The sequence below is a fragment of the Staurois parvus genome, unplaced genomic scaffold (genome assembly GCF_062004578.1).
Source record: "Staurois parvus isolate SC_StPar_1 unplaced genomic scaffold, SC_StPar_1.0 ptg001830l, whole genome shotgun sequence".
Lineage (NCBI taxonomy): Eukaryota > Metazoa > Chordata > Amphibia > Anura > Ranidae > Staurois > Staurois parvus.
Window position 1 is genome coordinate 1790979 of NW_028319626.1, and position 19713 is coordinate 1810691.

The 19713-nt window shown below is 42.5% G+C and overlaps 1 long non-coding RNA gene across 1 annotated transcript in view; it reads left to right on the forward strand.

Moving 5' to 3' along the window:
- LOC149434124 (uncharacterized) overlaps window positions 1-19368 on the forward strand; it is a 55790-nt gene extending 36422 nt beyond the window's left edge. The window contains exon 2 of the long non-coding RNA XR_016308809.1: window positions 18843-19368. This is a non-coding gene — a long non-coding RNA (uncharacterized LOC149434124). The remainder of the gene's footprint in view (window positions 1-18842) is intronic.
- The last annotated feature ends 345 nt before the right edge of the window (window positions 19369-19713 follow it).

Genomic DNA, 19713 nt, shown 5'->3' on the forward strand with positions numbered 1-19713 from the left:
CGCTCCCCTTTAAGGATTGGCACCTTTTGGGTAGCGGGGGGGGGGGGGGGGCAGGTACCCGAATTTGACAGGTACCCGCTCCCACTTCTGCTGCAATTGCCTAGGTGATAGGAAGCAGAAGGTGTCCTCCCTCCCCGAAGTCTTGTGGGACACATGATAGGTCCCAGAAGACTACAGGACCATTCAGGAAGCTCAGCACTTCTTGCGCATGCGCAGTGGACACCCGGCTGTGAAGCCGCAAGCTGTCACAGCCGGGTGCCCACACTGAAGATGCTGGCACCTGGAATACAGGATGCCCAGTGAAACGGGCTGCGGCGGGGGCACAGGTAAGTGGCTGTTTTTTTTTCAAAAGTCAGCTGCTACAGTTTTTGTAGCTGCTGACTTTTCTTTTTCTACAGAGAAAGTGGAACTACACCTGAAAAAGGATGTTCTGCTTTATTCCACCCCCACATTTCCTTCAGTGTAGATTGTTTGTTTGTTTTTTACTTTTCTATTTCTGACAGACGAAGAATTGGTTCGTTTAAAGACCATGCTGGATCACTGGGCTGGCAGCTTTTTATTAAAAGCCAACATCTACTGTATTTCCAGCTGCTGACTTGATTTATTTATTTAACAAGACTAAAGATTTGGTGATCACATTTTCAGCATCATTATTTTTGTTTAATTGCAGTTGTAAGTCTGACTAGTTGAAAAAGGAAACTCATGTTTGATTAAACATACAGAAAAGATAAAAAGATGGAACATGCTTTTTTTTTTTTTTTTCGTACTGCTCCATTTTCCATGCTGGTCTCTTATAATAAGGAGCCACCGATTGGCTGTCAGTGTTCACATGATCAGAAGCCAGTCATGGTGACCACAGGTTTGGCTCAGCCTACATGTACATAATGGCAAACTTTCCCCTGGGTTCGCCCTGATCCACTGATGACCGCTCCAGTCCACAGCTGCTGGTACTCATGTGGCTGAAGCTTCTACTGCCAGCGGCTTCTTCCTCCTTTATCCTTGGGGCAGCCAGTGATTATGTAACTCCCACACATGTGGGATGGTGTCGCAATATCCCAGCACTAGGCTTCACTTTTTTGGCATCTCGCAGATGTTGACTGTACATGTCACTGCACAACTGCAGCAGGCAAAAAAAGAGAGAAAATGACTAGTATTAAAGAAGGTTGACTGGCCAATGAGACATACAGAAATAGAGATATATAGATATAGATAGATATAGAGAGAGATATAGATAGAGATAGATAGTTATTTATTTCAGTGCCATCAATTTCCACAGCACTTTACATATATATTGTACATTCACATCAGTCCCTAACCCTCAAGGGGCGTACAATCTAAAGTCCCTAACTCACATTCATACATACACATACTAGGGACAATTTAGACAGGAGACAATTAACCTACCAGCATGTCTTTGGAGTGTGGGAGGAAATCGGAGTACCTGGAGGAAACCCACGCAGGCACAGGGAAAACATGCAAACTCCAGGCAGGTGGTGCCGTGGTTGGGATTCGAACCAATGACCCGAGTACTGCCAGGCAGAAGTGCTAACCATTTAGCCCCTGTGCTGCCCATATATAAATATAAATATATATATATATATATATATATTATAGAATCTCTATTTAGAGATAGAGAGATATATCTCTCTATCTATCTAAATAGAGAGATATATCTCTCTATCTATCTAAATAGAGATTATGATATACAGTGGGGATCAAAAGTTTGGGCACCCCAGCTAAAAATTTGTATTAATGTGCATAAAGAAGCCAAGGAAAGATGGAAAAATCTCCAAAAGGCATCAAATTACAGATTAGACATTCTTATAATATGTCAACAAAAGTTAGATTTTTATTTCCATTATTTACACTTTCAAAATAACAGAAAACAAAAAAATGGCGTCTGCAAAAGTTTGGGCACCCTGCAGAATTTATAGCATGCACTGCCCCCTTTGCCAAGCTGAGACCTGCCAGTGTCATGGATTGTTCTCAATCATCGTCTGGGAAGACCAGGTGATGTCAATCTCAAAGGTTTTAAATGCCCAGACTCATCTGACCTTGCCCCAACAATCAGCACCATGGGTTCTTCTAAGCAGTTGTCTAGAAAACTGAAACTGAAAATAGTTGACGCTCACAAAGCTGGAGAAGGCTATAAGAAGATAGCAAAGAGTTTTCAGATGTCAATATCCTCTGTTGGGAATGTAATTAAGAAATGGCAGTCATCAGGAACAGTGGAAGTTAAAGCAAGATCTGGAAGACCAAGAAAAATATCAGACAGAACAGCTCGCAGGATTGTGAGAAAAACAATTCAAAACCCACGTTTGACTGCACGATCCCTCCAGAAAGATCTGGCAGACACTGGAGTTGTGGTACACTATTCCACTATAAAGAGATACTTGTACAAATATGGTCTTCATGGAAGAGTCATCAGAAGAAAACCTCTTCTACGTCCTCACCACAAAAATCATCGTTTGAACTTTGCAAACGAACATATAGACAAGCCTGATGCATTTTGGAAACAAGTTCTGTGGACCGATGAGGTTAAAATTGAACTTTTTGGCCGGAATGAGCAAAAAGCTGAAGTTAAAGAGAGGATGGCTTCTACAAATGGATAATGATCCTAAACACACCTTGAAATCCACGGGGGATTACATCAAGAGGCGTAAACTGAAGGTTTTGCCATGGCCTTCACAATCTCCTGACCTCAACATAATTGAAAATCTATGGATAGACCTTAAAAGAGCCGTGCGTGACAGACAGCCCAGAAATCTCAAAGAACTGGAAGACTTTTGTAAGGAAGAATGGGCAAAGATACCTCAAACAAGAATTGAAAGACTCTTGGCTGGCTACAAAAAGCATTTACAAGCTGTGATACTTGCCAAAGGGGGCAGTACAAGATATTAACTCTGCAGGGTGCCCAAACTTTTGCAGACGCCATTTTTTTGTTTTCTGTTATTTTGAAAGTGTAAATGATGGAAATAAAATCTAACTTTTGGTGACATATTATAAGAATGTCTAATCTGTAATTTGATGCCTTTTGGAGATTTTTCCATCTTTCCTTGGCTTCTTTATGCACATTAATACAAATGTTTAGCTGGGGTGCCCAAACTTTCGATCCCCACTGTGTGTGTATGTATGTGTGTGTGTATATATGAATGTATACATATATCTAATTAGAGATTGATCTCTCTCTCTCTCTGTCTCTCTCTCTCTCTCTATTTAGATGTACATATATATATTTTTTTAATTTGTGTTCAATTTTGCTTTAAATAAGCCCGTCCCTTGTTTATTGCTTGAAATACAGTTTTTCCTTGTATTGCCAATTCAGATTCTATTCAGATGTAAGTAAATGTTTCCATTTATGATCTCATTCACTGTTCTAGTATAAATGGAATGATTAGTTCCTGGACTCTGCCGCTCTGAAGTTCTATCTATGAGAACCCGTCGGATCTCGGGGCCTGTGAGCGGCCTGCTTGAGTTCTCCAGACGGTGAGAATGTGAGCTTCACAGATTGCGCTACAAGAACTGAGGAGATGAGTAACATACAAATGTCTTTCTTTCTAATGCAGGCCATAGATGGGGAGAAAAACGGCAGATTTTCGGCCGATTAACGAACTATCGGTCGGTCTAAAAAACTTACCTGACCACCAATTATTACGAAAATCGGCCGATTAATGAGTAACCTATAACGGGAAATGATGTCATTTTGTGACCTTTGTGATCCTTTTTCGGAAAACGATTGTTCGTTTTTGACCATCAATGAGGATAAAGTCGGGCGTTTTTCGAAAATTTTCCAACATCACCGATAATCTGAAAGTCCAAAATACACGAAAAACGGCCGACAAAATCGTCCACGAACGATAAGATAATCGGCCGGTTTTATTTTCGGACGAAAAATCGGCCGTTTTTCTCCCCATCTATGGCCTGCATAACTCCCTCTACTTTTCTCTCACTTCATCTTTGGATATTTAGGCTCCATGCACACTAGCGGTTTTTAAAGCTCCTAGAAGCTTTTATCAACATTTTTTTTTTCTGCTCCTAGAAGCTAAATGGTGTTCTCCTATGTGTCCATGCACACTACATTAGGTTATTAGCATTTTTTGATCTTCTGCATCTAGGAGCAGAAAACAAATAGTTTTTGTAGAGTTTTTGGAGCATTTATCCAGCAGAAAAAAACACTAAATGCGCCGAACATCCTGTTTTTGTTTTTTTATCCCCTCTACATGTACTGCAAAACTGCTAATAAAAAGGTGAACGCTACTAAAACAAGCTATTACCAGCGTTTTTGTCTAGCATTTTTCGAGCTTAAAAAAGGGCTAGTGTGCGCGGAGCCTGAAACGTCTCAATCATACTATTGTCATGGCACGGGTGATACCTGGTTTGTATTGTACTATTCCTGTATTGTCCCCTCTTTATTACATGCACTGTATTGCTGCTGAATTTACTACAGTGCCGCTGGTGGGAGGATGTAATATGGAGCCATCATGTCCACCTTTAGTTGGCTGACCTTGGTCACATGGTATTGATGAGCATGGTGATAATTACCAACACAAGGCTACTTTTGCCTCTGGAGATGAGGGTAGGTGCGATGGAAGGAATTTATCTTATTTTACAATTTTCTTCAGTCTTTTTTTTTTTTTTTTTTTTTTTTTTTTTTTTTTTTTAGGTTCCTGTCCCTTCTGTTAGGCAAGGTTCACACTAGCCAGTAGTGGTGCACCGAAATGCAAATTCTGGTGCCGAAACCGATACAGAAAATTCAGAATGCATGTGGCCGAAAACCGAAACTGAAATGTCTGCGTATGTGGGGGTGGGGAGGCTCCAATTTTGTTTTGTTTTTTTGTATTTTTTTTTTACTTTTTCATGTATATTTTTATATATATTTTTTTTAACTTATGATTTTATTGCTATCACATAGGGGACCAATAGTCCCCTAGGTCAGGGCTTAAAATTTCGAGTCTAGACCTACTAGCCAGGCACAAACTTTACTCTCCACCAGTTGCCCTCCCCAACCACGCCCCCTTAAAGCTTATGAAATTACGTTTTTCTTTAGAATAAAGAGTCCAAAATATAAAACTGTATACAGTAATGTATATCCCCCCTCCCCTGTACCCCATTATAGTGATATGACGTGTATACAGTAATGTATATCCCCCTCCCCTGTACTCCATTATAGTGATATGACGTGTATACAGTAATGTATATCCCCCTCCCCTGTACTCAATTATAGTGATATGACGTGTATACAGTAATGTATATCCCCCTCCCCTGTACTCCATTATAGTGATATGACATGTATACAGTAATGTATATCCCCCTCCCCTGTACTCCATTATAGTGATATGACATGTATACAGTAATGTATATCCCCTCTCCCCTGTACTCCATTATAGTGATATGACGTGTATACAGTAATGTATATCCCCCTCCCCTGTACTCCATTATAGTGATATGACGTGTATACAGTAATGTATATCCCCCCTCCCCTGTACTCCATTATAGTGATATGACATGTATACAGTAATGTATATCCCCCCTCCCCTGTACTCCATTATAGTGATATGACGTGTATACAGTAATGTATATCCCCCCTCCCCTGTACTCCATTATAGCGATATGACGTGTATACAGTAATGTATATCCCCCTCCCCTGTACTCCATTATAGTGATATGACGTGTATACAGTAATGTATATCCCCCTCCCCTGTACTCCATTATAGCGATATGACATGTATACAGTACTTACTCCTCGAGTCCCCCGTGGCAGTGGAGAGGGTGTCTCCTCACAGCGGAGGAGAGCGGACCTCTCCTGCACCTGTCCCCTCAGCGGTGGTGCCGAGGAAACCGGAACTCTGCTTTACAATGAGGCTTGGAGTGCAGCCGCTCCATCATCTGTGCTCACCGCTAGAGAATTTCTCCTCGCATTTGGCGAATGGGCGAGCGGCTTTTTCAAGCCCTGCCCTCGGTGATAGCATATGAGTGTGACAGGTCCTCTTTGTATACAGAGAGGCTTCCTCACTGGATGTCACTATATGTCGGTTCCGATTTTTAAATGCAATTTTTTTATTATTATTATACAGTATTTATAAAGCGCCAATAGTTCGCTCAGCGCTGTACATTACAAAGGGGGACAGAACATGTGACAGAACAATACCAATACAATGCAAAACATGAGGGGATCGAGGGCCCTGCTCTTTCGAGTTTACAATCTAGGAGAATTGCCAGTTTTTGTTTTTTTTTTTTTTTTTTTCCTCCACTATAGCTCACATAATTAGCTCTTTGTTTTCCTGAGGCTAAAGGAAACAATGTTTCTTTTATCTCGAAATAAACTAAAAGCAAACTTTTTTGTTTCTTTTAGCTGTGGGGAAATTAACAGCTGATTCTGTGCGCTATGGTGAAAAAAAAAAAGGCAGGTAATTACATTCAAAAACTGTCACTGACATATAGTGACAGCCACTGTATACACTGCTCCTCGCCTGCCTTTCTCCGACACCCCCCCCCCCCCCCCCCCACAACATCTCTGCAGTACACACAGTCCCCTGTAACTGATAAATTTTTCCTATTGGCAGAATGCCTATAGGGCTATTTTCGGGCGATAAGTTTCGGTGGCCGAAATTTCAGTGCATCCTTACTAACCAGAGCTGAATGCCTGTTTGTTTTTTTTTTTTCTTCTTTTTTTTGACAAATGGCAGTTTATGATGTAGCTAATGCGTTCCAACAACGCTGCTGCCTGTCAACTCCAGTACGTTATGTTAAATTTGCAGCAGACGTGAAGCAACGCGTTGCATGTGACCTTCTCCCAGCTGTCATTTAACCTACCTTTCTCAGCCGCTCCCTCACATCTGCAGTACACACAGTCTCCTGTATCGGCTAAACTTTTCCTATCGGCATTTTATTTTTGTCCGGTATGTTTCGGTGGCCGAAATTTTGATGCATCCCTAGTTTAAAGAGAAGTATGGACTTAAAAAGAAAAAAAAATAATTATACTCCCCTAGGGGAAAGCAGCATCGATCTGACACTGCATCTGTCCCCTGATGGGTCTGCAGTGAGAACTGAGCGATCAAACAATGCTGATCGCTCAGCTCTCTTTTGCTCTGAGCAGAGAGCAGTGACTGCCAGTCTCAGGCGCTTTGCTCTGCCCCTCCAGCGCTCACTGGAGCGCTGGGCTGTGGAGGGGCTGGCTCAGGCTCTGGCTCAGGCTCTCAGCAGGTTGCAGAGAGGCTGAGCAAGGTGCCGGTCCAGGCTTCTGGGTGGATCCCAACCATATGGTCGGCATATTTTCAAAGCCTGGACTGGCTGAATGACGTCAGCGGGCTTCCCTCCTGTACCTTACAGGAGAAGCAGGGCCAAAATAGCTTTGGCTATACTTCTTATTTAATGCTCCTCTTGTGTAGTGGTTTGGAAGGCTGCAGCACTTTTTTATGTTTTTTTGTTTTTTTTTCCTTTTTTGAGTACAGCTCAGGGCTATTAACCATGCACACGGCTGAGATTGACCTAGTCCCCATTCACTCTTGTAAATAGGGCCTTTAGTGATTTACATGCGGTAGACCCAATAAAATCAAAATCAAAAATTAAATAAAAACCCAAAACGTTTTTATTTTAACGTTTTTATGAAGATCCCTTCAGACGAAGTCCGGAAGTGACGAAACGCGTTAGTGGGTGACGTCATCACGCACAAACGCTAACCAGAAGTGTCGCCGCGGCCATTTTGTTGGTTGGAAACATGTGGTTTTCAACCTAGGACTTGAGAGATCAGTGCTGGAAGCTGGATATCCCTGTTTTATATGTAAGTTTCTATTAAAATGTGTTCCTTTTTATGGATCCTGCTTAAAGAGCCTTTCTTTACTTCTATGAGGAAATACCCTTGAAAATGAAGGATTGAGAGATACGGGCTTTCTATGTCAGCTTATGCCTGAAAATATTGGAAGAGGGTAATAGTACTTGGTATCACTTTTGGCTGGAGTGTAAAGGGTACTAGTACTTAGTATCACTATTCACTTGTGGTTGGAGTGATCACGATTTTTCACGTTTTGGGGTTTTTATTTAATTTTTGATTTTGATTTTATTTTATTTATTCATTGTTTTATTTGGATTGATATATAATTAATTCATTTTGCACAATTTTGATGTGTTTTTGTGTTGTGCACAGAGTGAAGTATATAAGTTTATAATTTTAAGGGTAATACACTATGAATTTTTTTCTTTTCTTTTTTCTTTGAGGTTATCACGGAGTATTTAGGATCGTTCACTGGATTTATAAGAAAATTAATTTTTGAAATATTTTTGGAACTTGGACACTTTGGGCTTATTAATATATTTCTATATATATTTTATATTCTATTTACTTGGAATTATGTGTGGATTTATTTCAACACATTCTGATATTAATAATAGTGGGAGTTGTTTTGGGGGATTTATATGTGTATCACAAAAAGGATTTATCAGATTGTATACTTTCTAGGGAGAAAGTAGTGTTTTTGTGGTGGGGTGGAAATATAGGAGTTTGATTGACACAGGATAACATGGGGATGGACACATAGGAGAACATGCCGGGGATGGACACATAGGAGAACATGCCGGGGATGGACACATAGGAGAACATGCCGGGGATGGACACATAGGAGAACATGCCGGGGATGGACACATGGGAGAACATGCCGGGGATGGACACATGGGAGAACATGCCGGGGATGGACACATGGGAGAACATGCCGGGGATGGACACATGGGAGAACATGCCGGGGATGGACACATGGGAGAACATGCCGGGGATGGACACATGGGAGAACATGCCGGGGATGGACACATGGGAGAACATGCCGGGGATGGACACATGGGAGAACATGCCGGGAGGATGGACACATGGGAGAACATGACGGGGATGGACACATGGGAGAACATGCCGGGGATGGACACATGGGAGAACATGCCGGGGATGGACACATGGGAGAACATGCCGGGGATGGACACATGGGAGAACATGCCGGGGATGGACACATGGGAGAACATGCCGGGGATGGACACATGGGAGAACATGCCGGGGATGGACACATGGGAGAACATGCCGGGGATGGACACATGGGAGAACATGCCGGGGATGGACACATGGGAGAACATGCCGGGGATGGACACATGGGAGAACATGCCGGGGATGGACACATTGGATAACATGCCGGGGATGGACACATGGGATAACATGCCGGGAATGGACACATGGGAGAACATGCCGGGGATGGACACATGGGAGAACATGCCGGGGATGGACACATGGGAGAACATGCCGGGGATGGACACATGGGAGAACATGCCGGGGATGGACACATGGGAGAACATGCCGGGGATGGACACATGGGAGAACATGCCGGGGATGGACACATGGGAGAACATGCCGGGGATGGACACATGGGAGAACATGCCGGGGATGGACACATGGGAGAACATGCCGGGGATGGACACATGGGATAACATGCCGGGGATGGACACATGGGATAACATGCCGGGAATGGACACATGGGATAACATGCCGGGAATGGACACATGGGAGAACATGCCGGGGATGGACACATGGGAGAACATGCCGGGGATGGACACATGGGAGAACATGCCGGGGATGGACACATGGGAGAACATGCCGGGGATGGACACATGGGAGAACATGCCGGGGATGGACACATGGGAGAACATGCCGGGGATGGACACATAGGAGAACATGCCGGGGATGGACACATGGGAGAACATGCCGGGGATGGACACATGGGAGAACATGCCGGGGATGGACACATGGGAGAACATGCTGGGGGGTTTACAGGCTGTAGAAAAAAAATGTCAAAAGCCAAAAACAGCCGCTGTAAAAACATCTGGTGTGCAGGAGGGCTGAACATGCATTTAACCCTTGAAGTCCTGTGGACCCCACTGCAAGGGTAGATTTGTATTCATTCCTGGTGTTCCGCTTTAAACTGATTCTGTGCCCGATTCAAAGATATCCATAAGGTGTCCTGCATGACTTCCTACACGCTTTTAACAAATTCTTCATTTAAATTGGCAAACAATTGTGCATTACAGTTTGCATTGTGTTCCTTGTATAGATTGTGAGCTAGAGAGAACTTCTTTACCATGAAAGTGCATGCACTGATGATTGTTCCCGGATGACGGAGGAGCTCCAGCCTGGCCCTTTCTCTCTACTCTGTGCTGTGTTTAGCAGGGACCAGATCTCATCAGTCAGTGCCTCAGGCTTTTACATGGTCTATGTCTACAAACACCCCAGTGCCAGAGCTCAGGTTACAGTGATTGTAGAACAGTGCAGGGCAGTCTGGGTCATCAGTTCATCTGAGGAGTGCTGAACACACAGCCAATAGGATGGTAGCATTGGGACACGTTCACTTCTTAATGACCACTCTCTTCCTGGACTGCATCCCCAGCAGGCTTTGAATACACGATTGCTGGGCAATAATGCGTTTTTTTCTCTTCTTTTTTTATTTCTCTGCGTCTGTCTGAGCTGTGGGATGCAGCCTAGTGATTACAATATTTATTTTATTCATTACAGGTACTTACATAGCGCTATTTATAACATATATATCTCCATATATATATCTCTATCTTTTTGAACACAACTGTATATAGAGCTTGTATATGAATATGAGTTAGGGACCTTAGATTGTACGCCCCTTGAGGGTTAGGGACTGATGTGAATGTACAATATATATGTAAAGTGCTGTGTAAATTGACGGCGCTATATAAGTACCTGAAATAGATAAAAAAATAATTATATATATATATATATATATATATATATATATATATATATTTTTTTTTTTATTTATTTCAGGTACTTGTATAGCGCCGTCAATTTACACAGCACTTTACATATATATTGTATATTCACATCAGTCCCTAACCCTCAAGGGGCGTACAATCTAAGGTCCCTAACTCACATTCATATACAAGCTCTATATACAGTTGTGTTCAAAATAATAGTGTGTTGAAAAAAGTGAATAAAGCTCAAAATCCTTCTAATAGCTTTTATTTCCATCCGCACAAATGCATTGGGAACACGACACATTCTATTCCAAATCAAAACATGAAGGAAAATAGATCAAATTTTGTGTTGTTCCTCTAAAAAAAATTGAAGAAAAGTGAATATTAGACGGTTCAAAAAAATAGCAGTGTTTGTATTCTTCTTTACAAACTCAAACATTCACTATATAAACTGAAAAATGTTTGAAGATTTTGCTTTTCTTTGAATCACTTAATGAATATTTGGTTGTAGTCGCACTGTTTCTGAGAACTGCTGTACATCTGTGTTGCATGGAGTCACCCAACTTCTGGCCCCTGTGATCAGGTATTCCAGCCCAGGATGATTGGACGACATTCCACAGTTCTTCTCTATTTCTTGGTTTTGCCTCAGAAACTGCATTTTTGATGTCACCCCACAAGTTTTCTATTGGATTAAGATCCGGGGATTGGGCTGGTCACTCCATAACGTCAATCTTGTTGGTCTGGAACCAAGATGTTGCACGTTTACTGGTGTGTTTGGGGTCGTTGTCTTGTTGGAACACCCATTTCAAGGGCATTTCCTCTTCAGCATAAGGCAGCATGACCTCTTCAAGTATTCTGATGTATTCAGACTGATCCATGATCCCTGGTATGCGAGAAATAGGCCCAACACCGTAGTATGAGAAACATCCCCATATCATGATGCTTGCACCACCATGCTTCACTGTCTTCACAGTGTACTGTGGCTTGAATTCAGTGTTTGGGGGTCGTCTGACAAACTGTCTCCGGCCACTAGACCCAAAAAGAACAATCTTCCTTTCATCAGTCCACAAAATGTTGCGCCATTTCTCTTTAGGCCAGTCAATGTGCTCTTTGGCAAATTGTAACCTCTTCAGCACACGTCTTTTTTCCAACAGTGGGACTTTGCGGGGGCTTCTTGCAGATAGCTTGGCTTCACATAGGCGTCTTCTAATTGTAACAGTCCTCACAGGGAACGTCACACCTTCTTTCATCTTCCTGGAGCTGATTGTTGGCTGAGTCCGCGCCATTTTGGCTATTCTTCTATCCATTTGAATGGTAGTTTTTCGCTTTCTTCCACGTCTTTCAGGTTTTGGTTGCCATTTGAAAGCATTTGTGATCATTTTAGCTGAGCAGCCGATCATTTTCTGCACTTCTTGATATGTTTTCCCCTCTCCAATCAACTTTTTAATCAAGGTACGCTGTTCTTCTGAACAATGTCTGGAACGACCCATTTTCCTCAGAATTTCAGAAAGAAATGCACTGTAACCAGCATGTCCAACATTTGCTGCCTTCCTTCCTTAAATAAGGGCAATAATTGCCACCTGTTTTTCAAAGAATGAATGACCTCACTAATAGAACTCCACACTGCTATTATTTTGAACACGCCCCTTTCAATGAGTGATTCAATTACACAGAATCAGCAGCATGCATGTCATGACTGTTGGGTCTGTTGGATTTCTATTACTCTACTACACCTGCTAGGAAATTTTTTGCCATGTAGAAATATCATTTCTACCAAAAACAGTGATTGATCCAGTTAGTGATGTCTGACTGCTATTATTTTGAATACAACTCTGTGTGTGTGTATATGTGTATATATATATATATATATATATATATATATATATATATATATATATATATATATATGCAGCACAGTGGCTAAATAGTTAGCACTTCTGCCTGGCAGTACTCAGGTCGTTGGTTCAAATCCCAACCACGGCACCACCTGCCTGGATTTTGCATGTTCTCCCTGTGCCTGCGTGGGTTTCCTCCGGGTACTCCAGTTTCCTCCCACACTCCAAAGACATGATGGTAGGTGAATTGGCTCCTGTCTAAATTGTCCCTAGTATGTGTATATATGAATGTGAGTTAGGGACTTTAGATTGTACACCCCTTGAGGGTTAGGGACTGATGTGAATGTACAATACATATGTAAAGTGCTGTGTGAATTGACATAGATATATAAGTACCTGAAATAAATACATGATATATATACATTTCACATCAGTCCCTAACCCTCAAGGGGTGTACAATCTAAGCTCCCTAACTCACATTCATACATACACATACTAGGGACAATTTAGACAGGAGCCACCAATTCACCTACTAGCATGTCTTTGGAGTGTTGGAGGAAACCGGAGTACCCAGAGGAAACCCATGCAGGCACAGGGAGAACATGCAAACTCCAGGCAGGTGGTGCCGTGGTTGGGATTCGAACCAACGACCCGAGTACTGCCAGATGGAAGTGCTAACCATTTAGCCACTGTGCTGCCCGTAGTGTTTAGGGAAGAAAAAAAAAAAGTTGACGATGCTGTTGGTATTAACCAAATGCAACCATATGCCTACTACATACATACTGGTAAAAATTGTCTTTCCAGTTGTGTTTCCATGCACTGTGCCATAGCCGAAGTTGCATATTGATTGCGAGTTGCAGCCATGTAAGGCGCCGGTAACACCTGTGCTTTTTAGGTGGAATACCCCACCATCCGTATGTGAACCAGGCCCTTAGGGAGAGCTAGAGATTTACAGTATGTGAACAACTGCGTGCACAGAGCCAAGCAATAGGCCACTGCAGGACGTTGACAATCGCGTCCTTTCACACTGCTGCGTTTTTAACGCATTTTAAATGTGTTTTTGGTGCATTTTTCTGGATTTTTTACTCCCAACATGCACCTGTGAAGCTTGGACATGTGATCAAAATGCACCAAATACACAGTTTTAGAGAGTATCCTTTGGAAATCAATGGGAGGTGCATTTTTTATATAATTTTGAAACAGGGCACCAAAGATGCAGCATGCAAGATTCTTCGAAATGCCCCGCACACGCAGCGCACTGATGTGAAGAGTTCCATAGGATTTAAAGGTAAATATATTGCGTTTTTTTTTTTTTGGTTCGCTTTACAGATGCATTTTGATGCAGCTAAAGATCATCAGTGTGAAACCAGGCCTAATGGTAGCATGCTTGTTCCATGCCAGTGACTCCGTATGTAAGCCAGAGAAGTAGCATTTTCAGAGTCTGGGCAGCAGTTGCAGATCCTTTTATTTTTTGTTTTTGTTCACAGCATTTAAATTAGAACTCCAGCCCAAATATTCAAGTTCTGGGTAGTGCTGGGAAGGGTGTTTTTTTTTTTTTTTTTTTTTTTTTTTTTCTTTTTTATTCTGGAAACATTGGATTGCGCCTTCTCATAGGTGTTGCGTAAGCTTTGACTTTCTAGCATACACATTTTAGTTTGAGCTGTTGAGCTCTGTAAAAATTGTTTGCATCAGAAAATGGAAAAGCCCCACTTCTTTTAAGCCAGCTAGTTTAAAAGATTGAATCATCAATATTTTAATGTATACTTGGGGGGGGGGAATTATTATTAATATAATACAGGATTTATATGGCGCCAACAGTTTGCTCAGCACTTTACAATATAACGGGAGACAATACAGCAACAATACAGTTCAATACAAGAGGGATAGGAGGGCCCTGATCCTGGGAGCTTACAATCTAGGAGGGAGGGGTTAATTGTACAATAGGTAATAACTGTGGGGGGGGGATGGACTGGTTGGAAGCATAGATGATTCCATTATTAGCTGAGAGCAGGATAGGCTTCCCTGAAGAGAGAGGTTTTCAGTGATCGCCTAAAAGTCATCAGAGTAGGCGATAGTCTGATAGATCGGGGTAGGGAGTTCCAGAGCATGGGGGAAGCCCTGGAGAAGTCCTGGAGACGAGCACTAGAGGAGGAGACAAGGGAGCTAATTATGTCCATTACCCGTTATTTTAGGTACTTGTATAGTGCTGTCAATTTATGCATTTATTATACATCAGTCCTGCCCTCAAGGAGCATACAATCTAAGGTCCCTAACGCGCATACATACACATACTAGGGCCAATTTAAACTGGAGGCAGTTTACTTACCAACATGTCTGTGCAGTGTGGGAGGAAACTGGAGTAACCCAGAGGAAACAAGCAGGCACAGAGAGAACATGCAAACTCCAGGCAGGTGGTGCCATGGTTGGGATTCAAAACAATCTCCCTAGTGCTGCCAGGTGGAAGTGCTGACCTTGCAACCTCTTTCAGCTTGTAGTTCCCTATATTAAAGTAGAACTTTTTTTTCCACTTTGGATAGATTTAATGAGGGTTATAATCCCTGTCAGATTTTTTATTTTTTTTTGCCATCTGTGTTTCATTTTGAAGAGTTCCTTTCCTATCCCATAGCCAAACAGGAAGTGAGAGGAAATCCTTACAAATTAATTCCCAGACCACTGGAACTATTGTCCCCATTGGAAGATTTCTCCTCTCTTACTTTTCTGGTGACAGCTCAAAATTTTGGGATTTCTTTCACTGATGACAGGACAAATAGAATGGGTGAATCTTCTTGCCCTCCAGAGGATTTACTCCCCTTCCTGACCAGGCCATTTTTTTTTTTTTTGCGATCCTGCACTGTTACTTTAACTGAAATTAAATTTACGTCCTTTTTTCCCCACAAATAGAGCTTCCTTTTGGTGGTATTTGATCACCTGTGTGGTTTTATTTTTTGCGCTATAAATAAGACCGACAATTTTGAGAAAAAAAAAAAAAAACAATATTTCCGACTTGCTATTAAACATGTCCAGTAAAAATTAAAAAAAAAAAAAATCAAATTTCGTCATAAATTTAGACCAAAATGTGTTCTGCTCCATGTCTTTGCAAAACAAAATCCCAATATGTGTAAATTAGTTGGTTTACGTGAAAGGTAGAGCGTTTAAAAATGGTGGTATAGATACTGTAAATTTTTTTTTTTTTAATTTTTTTACTAGTAATGGCGGCGGTCAGCGACTTATAGCGGGACTGCGGCAGCCATTCTGACACTGGGGGGAACTGACTTTGTTTCATTGACATCCCCAGTGACACCAATACAGTGATCAGTGCTAATAAAAAGCGCTGACACTGTACTAATGGCACTGAGCATGAAGGGGTTAACATGAGGGGTAATCAAAGGGTTAACTGTGTGCCGTTTTACGCTGTGTCCTGTGTGTGTGCTTCACTCTAAGCACACTGCCTTGCATGGCTATGCTATGCACAGCCATGAAAAGCAGTGTGCAGGAGCTGACCAGGGAGAGAATGGTTTTGTTTACAAACAGTTCTCCCTCCGTCAGAGATGCTCAGCAATCGCCAGGCCCGGTGATTGACAGGCGAGGCCACGAATGATGTCGCAGGTAGGGCACCTTGCGTGCACCCCCTGCCCGGAACTGCAAAATCACTATATATATATATGATTTTGCGCAGCCGTGCCGCCCTGTAGCAGTACTTCTGCTATAGGGTGGATGGGATTACATTACTTGGAACCCCCAAACATATACATTATTTTTTTTTTTTTTTTTTTTTTTGCAGAGGCCCTAGAGAATAAAATGGTGGTCGTTGCAATTTCTGTATGTGGGCCTCTTCAGCACTGGTGTGGTGCTTCAGTTTCAAATCTTGTTGCAAGTTTTTATGTCACACATTATATGCGCTACAATTTTTCAAATGCAATTTTTTTGGTAAAAAAATACACATTTTTATTTAAAAATGAGATCCATAGTTTTTGCCAACCCAGGCTTTGGATTTAAACCAGTCCTCCACACAGCACAGCCCTGTCTGGCAGGACAGGAGACCTGAGTTTGCTCTATTGCAGTTTCCCGCTGGCCTCTTCTTCTGCTGATACTAATACAGAGCCCATTCTGGAGGACGGCTGAAGTGCTGCAGACAACCCAGGGGAAGGGGATCTCTCTGACCAGACCAGGCTGTATACATCCTTAAGGGGACCTCCGGCTGACAACTTAACATACAAAATGCGTATTATGATTACGCATCTGGTGAGTGCGTAATCTTAATATATTCACGGCACATCACCTGGATAATGGTTAGATATATACGGAGCACTTACCTAAGATCATTTTTGGACGGATCTTCACGATTAGCACTTTATGGACATTCCTGTGATTATTTATTGGAATTAGATATTTTAGCACTATTATGTGCTCACAATTGCCACTTCATTAGCACTTTATTGTGGATACAATTTATTAACACAATATTTGCACTGTCACTTTTTTTACCAGTAATCGTTTGATTCATGCATTTTATACATTTATTGCATATGGTTGCATTATATTGATATATTTGGTTATTTTAGCGCTGCACCTATATTGATTTGTGCTGGGAGTGTGAACTGTAAAGTATTATATAGTGATGCATATATGCAGGAAAAGCCGTCCCACGGAGAGCCGGCATATAAACATATGGCCGGCGGGAAGTAAGTAACACTTATTAGTTTTGTCCTTCCCACAGCCTGCGACTGGACAACAAAAGGACTCATGAGCTCATCTGTTTTGCTCCTGTGCTCAAGTGCTAACATGATGCATGGTTGATTGGAGGAGAGAGCAGAGTAACAGATTGGCTCCTTGTACTGCTTCTCCTCCATTTTTGAGCCCTGATGTTCAGAGCACTGCAGGCTTGATACCAGGTCACGTTCTGGAAGAAACTGTACTTGTGTATATTAACAAAAAAAAAATCATAATTCAACAATGTATTAGGCTAGGTTCACACTTGTTCAGGTGGTTGCAGGTGGTTGCGCCTGTTCCTGCGGCCAAAACCACCCTCAGAGAAAAATGCGCTGCCCAGGAGATGCCTGGGGGTACCATTAATTATTGTTTATTAAGTTCAGGTACTTATATAGAGCCGTCAATTTACACAGCACTTTACATATATATTGTACATTCACATCAGTCCCTAACCCTCAAGGGGTGTACAATCTAAGGTCCCTAACCCTCAATGTACAATCTAAGGTCCCTAACCCTCAAGGGGCGCCCAATCTAAGGTCCCTAACCCTCAAGAGGTGTACAATCTAAGGTCCCTAACCCTCAAGGGGCGCGCAATCTAAGGTCCCTAACCCTCAGTGTACAATCTAAGGTCCCTAACCCTCAAGGGGCGCACAATCTAAGGTCCCTAACCCTCAAGGGGTGTACAATCTAAGGTCCCTAACCCTCAAGGGGCGCACAATCTAAGGTCCCTAACCCTCAATGTACAATCTAAGGTCCCTAACCCTCAAGGGGCGCCCAATCTAAGGTCCCTAACCCTCAAGGGGTGTACAATCTAAGGTCCCTAACCCTCAAGGGGCGCACAATCTAAGGTCCCTAACCCTCAATGTACAATCTAAAGTCCCTAACCCTCAAGGGGTCCCTAACTCACATTCATACATACACATACTAGGGACAATTTAGACAGGAGCCAATTCACCTACCAGCATGTCTTTGGGGTGTGTGAGGAAACCCACACAGGCACAGGGAGAACATGTAAATTCCTGGCAGGTGGTGCCGTGGTTGGGATTCGAACCAATGACCCGAGTACTGCCAGGGGGATGTTCTAACCATTTAGCCACTGTGCTGCCCACTGGTTGTACACCTCACATATACCCAGTGTAGTGACTGGCCTCAGGTGATACACAGAGATGAAACAAATCCTCCTATGTAAGTTGTACCTGTTTATCTGCTCCCCTCATTAATCCTAATGGTACTCTCATACACTGGAAACAACTCTGCACTATGCGGTTTCCCTGCGGCCTGCATTTTCTGAAAAGGTGCAAGGGTCTTTTCTCTGCATTTTCAGTGAGTACAGCAGCCCATGCAAATGAATGGGCTGCTGTGCACGAGTAACACAGCCGCTGGGAAACCTCATATGTGTGAACCAGGGCTGAATAAATATGGAGCTGCATTAAGTTGTCTTAAACAGTTTGCCTGGAGACGGGCTTTATCTGGAGCAAAGGCGTGACTAGAAAACATTGCTGATGCTGTATATTGCCTCCTTTTACAACTATCTCATTCCTCTTTCAGGTCAAACGTGAACTTTCTCTTCTCTTGAAGCATTATGTCCTCTATCTTACCTTTCACGCCGCCGGTTGTGAAACGCCTCCTTGGCTGGAAGAAGTCGGCCAGCGGGGCTGGAGGGGGAGAGCAGAATGGCCAGGAAGAGAAGTGGTGCGAAAAGGCAGTTAAAAGCTTGGTGAAAAAGCTGAAGAAAACTGGACAGCTCGACGAGCTGGAGAAAGCAATCACCACACAGAGCTGCAATACCAAATGCGTTACGATCCCAAGGTATGTTCGGAGTCAGTGGCCTACGAGGACAGTAAGGCAGTGTCATTGTAGTGAAGTAGCCAATTAACCATCCTGGCAGTGTGTGGTACGGGCCAGACATCCTAACCTGAATGACATTACTAACATATGCTCATGTGACTGGGTGCTGTGCTTACCTTCCCAATGTATAGGAGCTTTTGTGTCAATGACAATGTGACCCTGAAGATGATGTTGCATTATAAAAGTTTGAAATTGTTGTATAAAGAGAACCACAACTTAAAGTGAACCTGTCTCCACATATAACCTTCTAGCATTTGCCAATTACCTGATCGAAAATAACCCGAAGGTGCCTGCACATACATGACAGAAGTGCACACTGAATGGAAATCTGTTTGTGATCCTTATCAGCTGAGGTTAAAGTGAACCAATGGCTAGGTTCTGGACCTTCAAATATTTACATGGTTTTTAACAAGCAGTGCATGAACTTTCAGTTTAAATACATTCTTGTTGCATAAAAACAAAAGGAATGCAGATTCTTATAGTTTCCCTTTTAGAAAATAGCCATATCCTAAGTAGAGCAACTTGCCCCTGCCAGAACGCTGCATAGAAGGACCAATGCTGTCTGTGTAGA